We start from the raw sequence: 9,729 nt of genomic DNA, 5'->3' as shown, positions 1-9,729 counted from the left end.
GGTAAGGCACAAACTGCTAAGCCCCGCAGAAGTTCTTGCCGAGCCACTAAAAACATGTGGCCGAGCTGTGGGGGAGTGGGGGAACACCGCTCACCGGCGCCACGATCCGAGGCTGCGCAGGGAAGAAACGCTGCCACCTGTCCCCTGCGCCGCGGCTCGCCACTCCTACGGCCAGGGGCTACTTCCTGCCACAGCTGCCGGCTCCGCGCCTGCTGCCGCCCAGGCTCTGTGCCTGCCACTGCTGTTTGTGGGGGGGCTCCTCCCCCCTTTTTTTTGCCACTGCAGGCCACACTCAGCCCCTGCCCCGGCCCCACCGCCCTGCCCGAACCCACTGTGGCTCACGGGACCAAAATGCACTGCGCTTCCTGCCTCTGCCCTGGGACGGAAACGGGATGAGTGGCAGCGGCAGCCGGCGGTGGCGGGGCGGGGCGCGCTGCTCGGCGCGTTTTGCAGCCGCAGGTTCGAAACCCACCGCGTTACTTACTCGTTTACGGTGCAAGAAAATCTCCTCTGCTCTCGATCCGACCTTCTGACAATTCAAAAGGCTATCGGGTCCGTCCTCGAGACCACAGCCGCCGAAAACAGCATGTGTCTCCCAAGGTAATTGATTATCTATAGGAGTCAATAGACTTGTTTGAACCCCAGTTATAGAGTTCCAGTCGCTTGTGGGGAGTTGTAAAACTCCTCACACGGGGCACCAATCTGCTATATTTTCTATATGTTCCCTTCCTCCCTATTGCCACTGTCCGCCCCGCGGTAGCCAGGGCGGCAGGGACGATATTATAGCATGGACCTGAGGTACTATATTGAGGCTCTCTCCATTACTGAGATGGTATTGCAGCTTTATTCCAGGGATCGTGTGGGGAGAGAAAATTGATGACACACTTCTTTTTGAAGACTGGAAGGGGAAGGGTTACATTCTTACAACCCATAAGGAAAACTGGGGAGGAAGAGATAAGGAGGGTGGAGCTAACATTCTACATTTCAGAGGTACATCTTGGGTTATACCATTTTTCTAAATGCATTACAACAAGGTTGCACTTTTGAAGATATTCACAGGAAGAATTCAGTGTCTCAATAAGCTTTTATGAATGTGAAACCAAGGGTCTGATATTCCTGAATACATTCACTTGTCGAGTGTCACTGAAGACAAGAGTTTAAAAAGTCTCAGAAATATAAACAAAGAACAGAATTAGAAATAGATCAAATGTTTTGGTCAGGCCTGCTATTTAAGATCTAAGAGCAAATTCCCCTGTTTCTTAATGCCACAAAGAATAAACTCTATGAAAAACAGTACTTTTGGTTTTGAGACCATAAAAAATAAGTGCTGATATCAGTTTCTATAGCTCAGTTAGTGGTTCATATGTTTAAAACAAATAGTTTAGTGGATGTGGACGTGACTTTCACTAACAAACAACTGTCATACAAAAGCTTACCTATTCCCTGCAGCTGTAGTTATCAGGAGATGTAGAGAAATAGATCTGCCCTGGGAGATTGAAAGGAATGGAAGAAGCACAGGGCCAATTACTCTAGCTTTGGTCAATGCATACTGAGGCCATGGCATTCATTGAATATGATGAAATGTACTACATGGTATATGGTGAAGTAGAAACAAAAGCCAATGTCTATGCTCAATGTGATGATTTGGAAGCCCCAGAAATTGCTAAAAAAATCAGTGTCCAGAAATTCAAGGTCAAATTAGCAGATGAGCTGTGATTAAAAAGATGTAATAATTAACAATAGATTATTACGATTACGATGATGATGATGATGATGATGATGATTATTATTATTATTATTGTAGAATGCTTAATTAAGGAGAGTGCATAAGTGTATTTTTGATCATCTGAGTTCCACTGGTTTTGCACAGAATACTGGTTTAGAATAATTAATGTTATGTCTATATATGCTGTCTAACAAGACTTTTGTTACAGCCATTTCATTGAGAAGATGAGGAAAGCATACACAGCACTCTGCATGTCAGTCACTGTGTGGCCTTGGTAGATGCCATACATGGCTGAAAAACTTGTCTTTGCATATGAAAAAAATGCATTTTCTAGAAAACATATTAAGATTCACTGGATAACTAACTCATATTTCTTTTTGCTGACATTGGGATAAGGCAGTGTTTAAGATTACTTCATCTTAAGAAAGTGAATTTTGGAAGCTGTAACTTAGTAGCAGTGCTGGCCAGAAAACAATTTTGCACAAAAAATTACATCCGTTTCAAAAAACCGTGCAATATTAGGTTTTCATGAAGAAGCTGTGTGTGGAAAAAGTAATCAAAGTACTGAGGTACTTTAAGAATGTATGCTGGCTGGTTTTTTAATTTTTCTTGCTGGCTCTTATTCCTTGTGTTTGATTAAAATATTCATTGGACCAGAGAGAAAATGAAACAGTAATTAAGTGTCTTTGTTTGGATCTAGGAAGCCACTGGAGCAGATAATGACAGAAAATACTTCACTAAAAATATACTTATTTTTCCAATTAATAGTTTAGCAGCAACTCCACTCAAATAGAAACATGAAATTACCAACTGTGATAATTGAAAAATTACTTAAATATTAATAATAGAAAGTCTGACCAGAAAATTTTAAGTTTTGATTGAAAAATCATTGTTAGCAACAATGACATGGAGAACAGCCACAAGTATTTATTATGTTTAATATTGTTTCATTTCTGATGTTATATATATGCACATGGACATCTGGTTATTTGCTGAAGTAAAGTTCTGACTATCTAATTTTCATATTGTTATTATATTAATGCAGTCTCACATTCAGGGAGCTTAACAATTCAGGCATGCAAATGCAATCAAAATCTCCATTTAATTTTTAAGAGACAGAGGGAGTTCTGTTAAGGATTTTAAACTGGTAAAACCTGTTTATCACATTATAATTTTCTCTAATTAATACTGTGAGAAATCTCAGCTATAAAAATCTTTACCAAACACTGAGTCACAGTTAAACTGGTGAAAAATTCTTCTCTTGCCCAAGCAAACATTAGAGAAAATCAATTCCAATGTGTTCCTTGAAACTGAGCACTGATTGATGATTGTAAGTGAAGATAAACATAGAAGAAGCTGAAAATAAACATAGAAGATGAAGATAAGTATAGAAGAAGTAATTTTGTTGAACTGTGGAATGTGAAGTATTTTCCTAACTGGCCAAGAGAGATGTGAAATTCAGTAAATTGTATTGCATATATTTTATATATACATATATATATAGAAATATATATATATGTTAAGCCTGAAAAGGAGAGTTAAATCTCATTCTTTTAAAGATGGAACATGGGACACAAGGAACTGAGCCTATGGAATGAGCCTACATTACAGGCTGTGAGACAATTCAGCCAGCCCTGAGGTGCATGAAAATAACAGTGGAAAACAAAAATCATATAAAAATCTTTATTCATCACACACAGAAACTTTGTCCAACCAGAGACACATGGTGTGCCTGCCCAAACACAGTTCCTAAAGAAACTGAAAGCTGCTGGAGGCTGGAGACACATTCTTTGGTTGTGGGGGGAACAGTTCTCTATGTAAAATAGAGGTACCTATCCCGCTCAGGGCTGTGGCCTATGGCAGGCAGGTGCTGGGGAGAGAAGTGTCTGACTTTAGTGGAAGAAATCTTTTGAATAGGTTTGAATAGGTGATATTGGTACCCCTGCACCTACTGCCCTGATGCCCCTGCTGTCATTGGGATTTATCCTCTTGACCATTGTAAACAGACGTACAGGGTAAGACACTCTCCTTCTTTATCAGTAATGAAGAAAGATGGGGACAACTGATTTGGTGATCAGAATCCAATTTTACTGTGGGCAACATGAGCTTATATACCGTTCTAGGAAAGTTAGTAATTTTTTACTACAATGGTTGAGTTAAACATCATGCAAACATACAAACATACATGCATATTTCAACATTTGTTCAATCTTCTCCCTGTCACCAGGCTTGATTCAATCTTCTTGCAATCTTCAAAGTTCTGTTTGTTCTTGCCAAGGTATCCTGGTTATCAGATCTCTTAAGCTGATCAAGGTACTTTCTGGTACCAAGGTACTTTCTGATTTCATCATACTTCCTGTTCCCTCTAAGTGATCCAGAGAAAGGGTATCTCAGATACAACCCTTTGAAACCTGAGACAAACAAAATAAAACTAAAATATGTTTAAAGTGTAAAAGAGTCCACTGCACATACTAAGAAAAATGCACAGGCATCATTGAAGAATCTCCTTTTTGTTATGTGTTGGGGTTTTTTTAGTGAAATCTTTTAAAATTTGTCTTTTCTAGCTTTTCCACATACACTGTAATTCTATATTCAAAGTTCTCTTTTTGGCATTATATTGCACTGGTACTGGCACATAATGTAATATACAGGTATTACCTATACACACACATGCAAATTGTGAAGTCAAAGCAATCAAAATGCCAGAAAATACTGGTTTGGGTCTTTGGAATAGGTGATATATCTTCTGCCTACATATGCTCAGGAAGACAGTTACCATCACTGAGAGACCAAGTAGTTTGTCAAAGCAGTATTAAATCAATTGAGGGTCTGGCAGGGAAATTCCAAAATCTGCTGATTGTCTCAGAAAATACCAGGTTGTGTCCAAAATGTGTGTGCTTTACACCTGTTTGTCCTGTTCAGAAGAACCTTGCAGAGTGGTGATTAACAATTGCCTTTGGTCATTGACTTCTTCAGTTGAAATTCCCTGACTTTAGACTGTTCTGCTTGTGATAGCCCAAAATCCCAGTTTAGGTGATTTTAGATTAAAATACAACAAATATTCCACTAGACATGGATTGCTTAATAATTTATTACTCTATTTCATAGTATTATTACTCATGCCAACCACTTATTTCTCACTCTATTCAATCCATGATATTTGTCTTTTCTGACAGACCAAATAAAAACTTGAATACAGAACAGAAAATAGATTTCCTGTTAACTTCTCTTGGATTTATTGATTTTCTATTACCAATTGTGTGACAATGGTTTTTCATCCTTTTCAGAGACACAGGTAATAATGACAGAATTTATTCTACTACAGATATTTCCAATCACAAAAAAAGGGAACTGTGTCTCATTAAGGACTTTTGGGTTAGTTTCTTTTTCCCTTTGAACTGAAAATTGACGAGAGGGAGGCTGTTTTTTCTTGTTCAGTCTCAGTAGTTTATTCTTTTTTTATCAGCATTACAAAGTACAAGGAGCTATGTGCACTATGATGGAAAAGGGGTAAAATGGCTCACGAAGATCTTCTTCAAGGTCTTTTATATGTCCATTTACCCAATTAACAGATGCCAACTAAATTATTTTTCTTAGTGACCCAATGACCCAACACCTGTGTGCTGCACTGTGGCGTTTTTTACCCAATCTCTTACTACCACCCAAAAACCCCTAGGAGAAGAACATGAAGAAGAAAGAAGAAGGACAAGAGACAACACCCTAAATTCTCCATCTTGTCTCCTGTTCTCTAAACTACTTTTTCACCCAGTGATTTAATAAACTTTCTAATCTACACACTTAGACTTTTTCTATCTAACTTTAACATTTGTTTTCATGTATCACCATGAAAACATGCTCGTGAATTTCATGCTATATGAAATTCAGTGTTTCTTTGGATCCTATAACTAAGTATTAGAAACAAGGGCACACACTCTGTATCTGACTCCAACAGAACTGTGGCATCACTTAACCTGGAGATAAAAAGAGAGCTATCAAAAATTTCATATCTGTAGAGAAGACAGGTAGGCATTACATACCCATGTATTGCATCCAAGATAATGATGGATGAGTATCAAATTAATTTTCAGGAGCATGGCAAAGGTTCTTTAGAGGAAACCAGACATTTCTGCCATGTTAATACTTGGGTAAAATTGTCAGCTTCTCCTCAAAGTTATGAAGGGAAGAAATTCACACTGTTACAACCTGAAAATAAGTTTTCTGTTTGATGTCCCAAATTTTTGTGAGGAACAGAAGTGGAGATGATGGTTTATGTTGTTACAGATTTTGTCTTTCTGTAAGTTACCTCTATTCCTGGAGAGGAGCAAGCTGCTCAAAAGTGCGAATAACCCAAATGTTGCTTCTCAAACAATACAATACTGAACTTGATATTTTTCTATGTCTAGCTGAGATTATGGCACTTAGTGGGAAGTGTGATAAATGTAACTTTGGAAAAAATTCATGAAAGAATAAATAAGTATATAACTGTATTTATAACAATGTAGACCACATAAAAATATAGTGTGGCCTAAAGATTCCTCCCCAGACCCAGCAGTAACTACCCATTCAGGCAATAACGACCCTAGGCGACGCTTATCAGCCTGAGAGAAAGAGCAGAACACGGGCAATCAGGCTAGACAATGAGAGGAGCCCAGCCAAGATACCCATCGGCTCCACACCGGACCTGGACACTTCACCCTGAGAGCCCAACCGAAGATACAATCAGGAAGCAATCAGAACCTTTCACATGCGAAAGGACTCTGCCCAGTTGTCTATTGATTCAGTTTGACAGTTCCAGGAAATCCATTCAACCAACCATCTAGACTCTTTGTGGAACAGTGACTGCTCGGAGTTTGGCCTCAGGACACAAAATCCCTATAAAAATCCTGGACAGTCAACCCTCCGTGTGGGTTTGGGTAAATCTGTACCTCTGAGTATAGACCCCTGTCCACCCAGCGCTGCGCTGATTTATTTTATTGTGGTTTTTTCCTCCCGTTTGTGATTGAAATTGTTTTATAATAAATTGCTGTTTATATTAACCCTATTTTGCCATTTAATTTATAACAGAAGGACATCTGTGATCTTTCATAGTTAAAACAAATTCAAGGGCAGGAGACTGAAAAAGCAATAGAATTGTCATGGAGTTACTTTACCTTTAAGAAAGTTGGAGTTGCTGGGAACTGCCTGGAGTCTTTTCTCCTGACCAATTATCGGTCGTTGCTGGGAATTGACAGCAGTTTAGGCCATTGAAAAGTGGGATCAACTTGTGAGCCATACCTTAAAGTGTAAAAGCAGAGCTCTCTGGGTGCTCTTTGTTTCCTGGCTGTGAAGAGTGGCAGAGCTCCAGGCCTCCCGTTCCCTGCCCAGGCCATGCGGCCGGGCGGGGATGGGGTCGGGCTTGCCCCGTCTCCCGGCCGGGAGATGGGGGGGCCTGGGGAAGGTTTTCCCCGGGCCCGGGCTGGGCCGAGCCGATCTCTGGCTCGGCTGCAGGTTTTGCTGTAACTACATTCACTAGAAACTGCCAAGTGAAGAAAAAGAGAGTCTCTGTACTTGCAGCGGGCTGGAGTGGCGACTACACTCTCCAGAGCAGCTATGAAGAACTTTCCATCGCAGACGGCTCCAGCTCCTGTTCGGCAGAGATCACTGAACCATCTACAAAAGCCTGGGCAAGATGTTAACTCTTTCATTACCCAGATGAGACTTGCGGATTAATCTTTTTATCCAGAGAGAGAGAGAGAGAGAGTGATCAACATAAAAAGAGACTTTATAAACTACCAGTGACAGGAGAGAAAAGAAGCTTCAGAAGAGGTAGAGAATTAAGAAGATGCTTTAATTAAGCTGAAATATCTTTCTGTTCAAACTATGGAGATGGACAATGAAGTCCTGAAAAGAACTCCTTTAATTCATGATACAGTATCTAAGGAGGAATAAAGTGTTCAAAGTGTAAATTTGAGTAAAAAGTAGAGTAATTATGATATAGTGAAGTGCTGGGAAATTTGAAGCCTTGAGAGGCAATGAGAAAACTGTTTTCTGGTGAAGCTCACAGAAACAGATGAAGAAGACTTTTTTGCCTTTGAATAACTTATCCTTAAAAATGCTATCCTTAGACTCATGGCCCATACACACTTCAGAGTGATGTGAAAATGGGAGGAGTGGGCTCTAATAATAGCAGCTCTGGGCAGCTAACATTAGGGCAATGGAAAACTATAACAAAAATAGTTTTCTTGGGAGAAACTCCATAAATTAACAGGAAGAAGCTTCTGTTTCTCTACAAAGACTGGTGAAAAGACTGTAGAAAGAATTGGGACTGTTTTAACCATCAAAGTTCCAAAGTTTTTGTCTCTGTTGTCATGTGAACAAGGGAATAGTGGTTAGATAGGGGATGAAAAGGTTTTTCTGGAAGTTTATTCTGGTGTTCTTATTATTGTAGTTTGTCAATAAACTTTCTTTTTTTTCCCTTTTAAGTTGTATGCCTGTTTTGCTCTTGTTCTAATCCATATCTCACAGCAAGAAATAAGTAATTTTCTTAGTTATTGGTTTAAAACCACAACAACAATAAAAAGCAAAATCTTAGTGCTGAAAAACAAATATTTGTTGTAAATTATGACAAGGGAGTCCTTTATAGTGCTTTTAAACTCCACTTGTCCTATTTTAGCCAATGGTTGAAAACAGCAGGAAGAATAAGAATTTGAAATAAGTGGGCCTAGCCCACATACCTTTCTTAAATACTAGGTATATGTGAGCCTCTTAGACAAATGCTGAATTGGATCCACTGAAAGGAAAGGAAGAATTGGGACTTATACCTGGGGGACTTCTCTCCATGTTCAGCAAAAAGGTCAGCAAGGTGCTCTTATGAGCATGCTCAAATGGCAATGGATATATGTATTGTGAGGACATATGTTTGAACAAAGATGAAAGGAACATCCAAGTACCTACTAAAGTCAAAACTGCCATTCCAAAAAATTCTAACCTCAGCATACACAAACATTTTTTAAAGAATTGTGGCCAAAGTTTTATCTCAGAGATTCAGTCTTGAAGTATGGCCTAAAATCTTTAAAATAGTAGTAAGTTAAAAACACTCCTGAGTAAAAATGATACAACACTGGTTTATGAACTCTTGAAGAAGAATAAAAAAACTTTTTAAAGTGTTCATCTCCAAACCTGTGCTTGAAATGGAGTTTAGAAGGTTGTTGAGCATGAAGCTATCTCTGGGCCTCTGTATTAAAGGATAAAAAACACTGATTAACAAAAGGTTGTTGAATACTACATGTTGACAGCTCCAGATACAGTATCAGAAAGTTAGTCATCATCCCTGGAGCATGCAGTTGAAGTGACAAGTTCAGATTTGATTACAGGAGTGTTCTTGCTGCAAAGCAAATTTGTGTAGTAGGTTAAAAATTCCAAATATGTTTATCTAAACTTCCTTAGCAGGGTGAAGAGTGAGTTGCTGGAAGGAACAAATGAAAACTGAAAAAACATAGGAAAATTTAAGTAAGGTTTAGTTACAGACTGAATAGTTTGGTTTCATTTCTTGGGTATTTAAAAGATATGCATATTAGTATAGGTGAAGTAATTTAAAAAATAAGACTTGTTGCTGGAAAGAAAAATTTCAGGAGTACATTTGTCTATGTAATATACTTTTGTGTTTGCATGTGTGCACAAAAAAGCCATCAACTTTGTAAATTAATTAAAGTTCATTTGGAATCAAGGGTATGGAAATAATTAATAATAAATAATAATAAATAAATAAATAAAATCATGAGCTCTGTATCAACCCTGAAGCTCACAGACTACAACAGTCTGATGTAATCAATCCTCGTTGCAAGGTAAAAGTTTTATATAAATTACAGAGAGACAGTAAGAAACATGCTGATTGTAATGGTTCTTTGTTATTCAACAGAAGGCATGATGCTCAATTAAAGAGACCAAACTAGTGGCCCAAATGGCTAATGAGACAAGTTGGCATCACTGAAAAACTTCTCCAGCCTGCCTTGTCAGTAGAAATA

At 38.7% G+C, this 9,729-nt stretch overlaps 1 pseudogene across 1 annotated transcript in view; it reads left to right on the top strand.

Annotated features, from left to right (window-relative positions):
- Positions 1–409: 409 nt before the first annotated feature.
- Positions 410–9,729, top strand: part of LOC147655585 (syncytin-A-like) — a 34,469-nt pseudogene continuing 25,149 nt past the window's right edge. Inside the window, exon 1 of the transcript XR_015290498.1 lies at positions 410–600. The product of XR_015290498.1 is annotated as a syncytin-A-like (transcript). The remainder of the gene's footprint in view (positions 601–9,729) is intronic.

The sequence above is a fragment of the Cyanistes caeruleus genome, chromosome 1 (genome assembly GCF_971803275.1).
Source record: "Cyanistes caeruleus chromosome 1, bCyaCae1.hap1.1, whole genome shotgun sequence".
Classification (NCBI taxonomy): domain Eukaryota; kingdom Metazoa; phylum Chordata; class Aves; order Passeriformes; family Paridae; genus Cyanistes; species Cyanistes caeruleus.
This window is presented reverse-complemented; position numbering and strand designations above follow the sequence as displayed.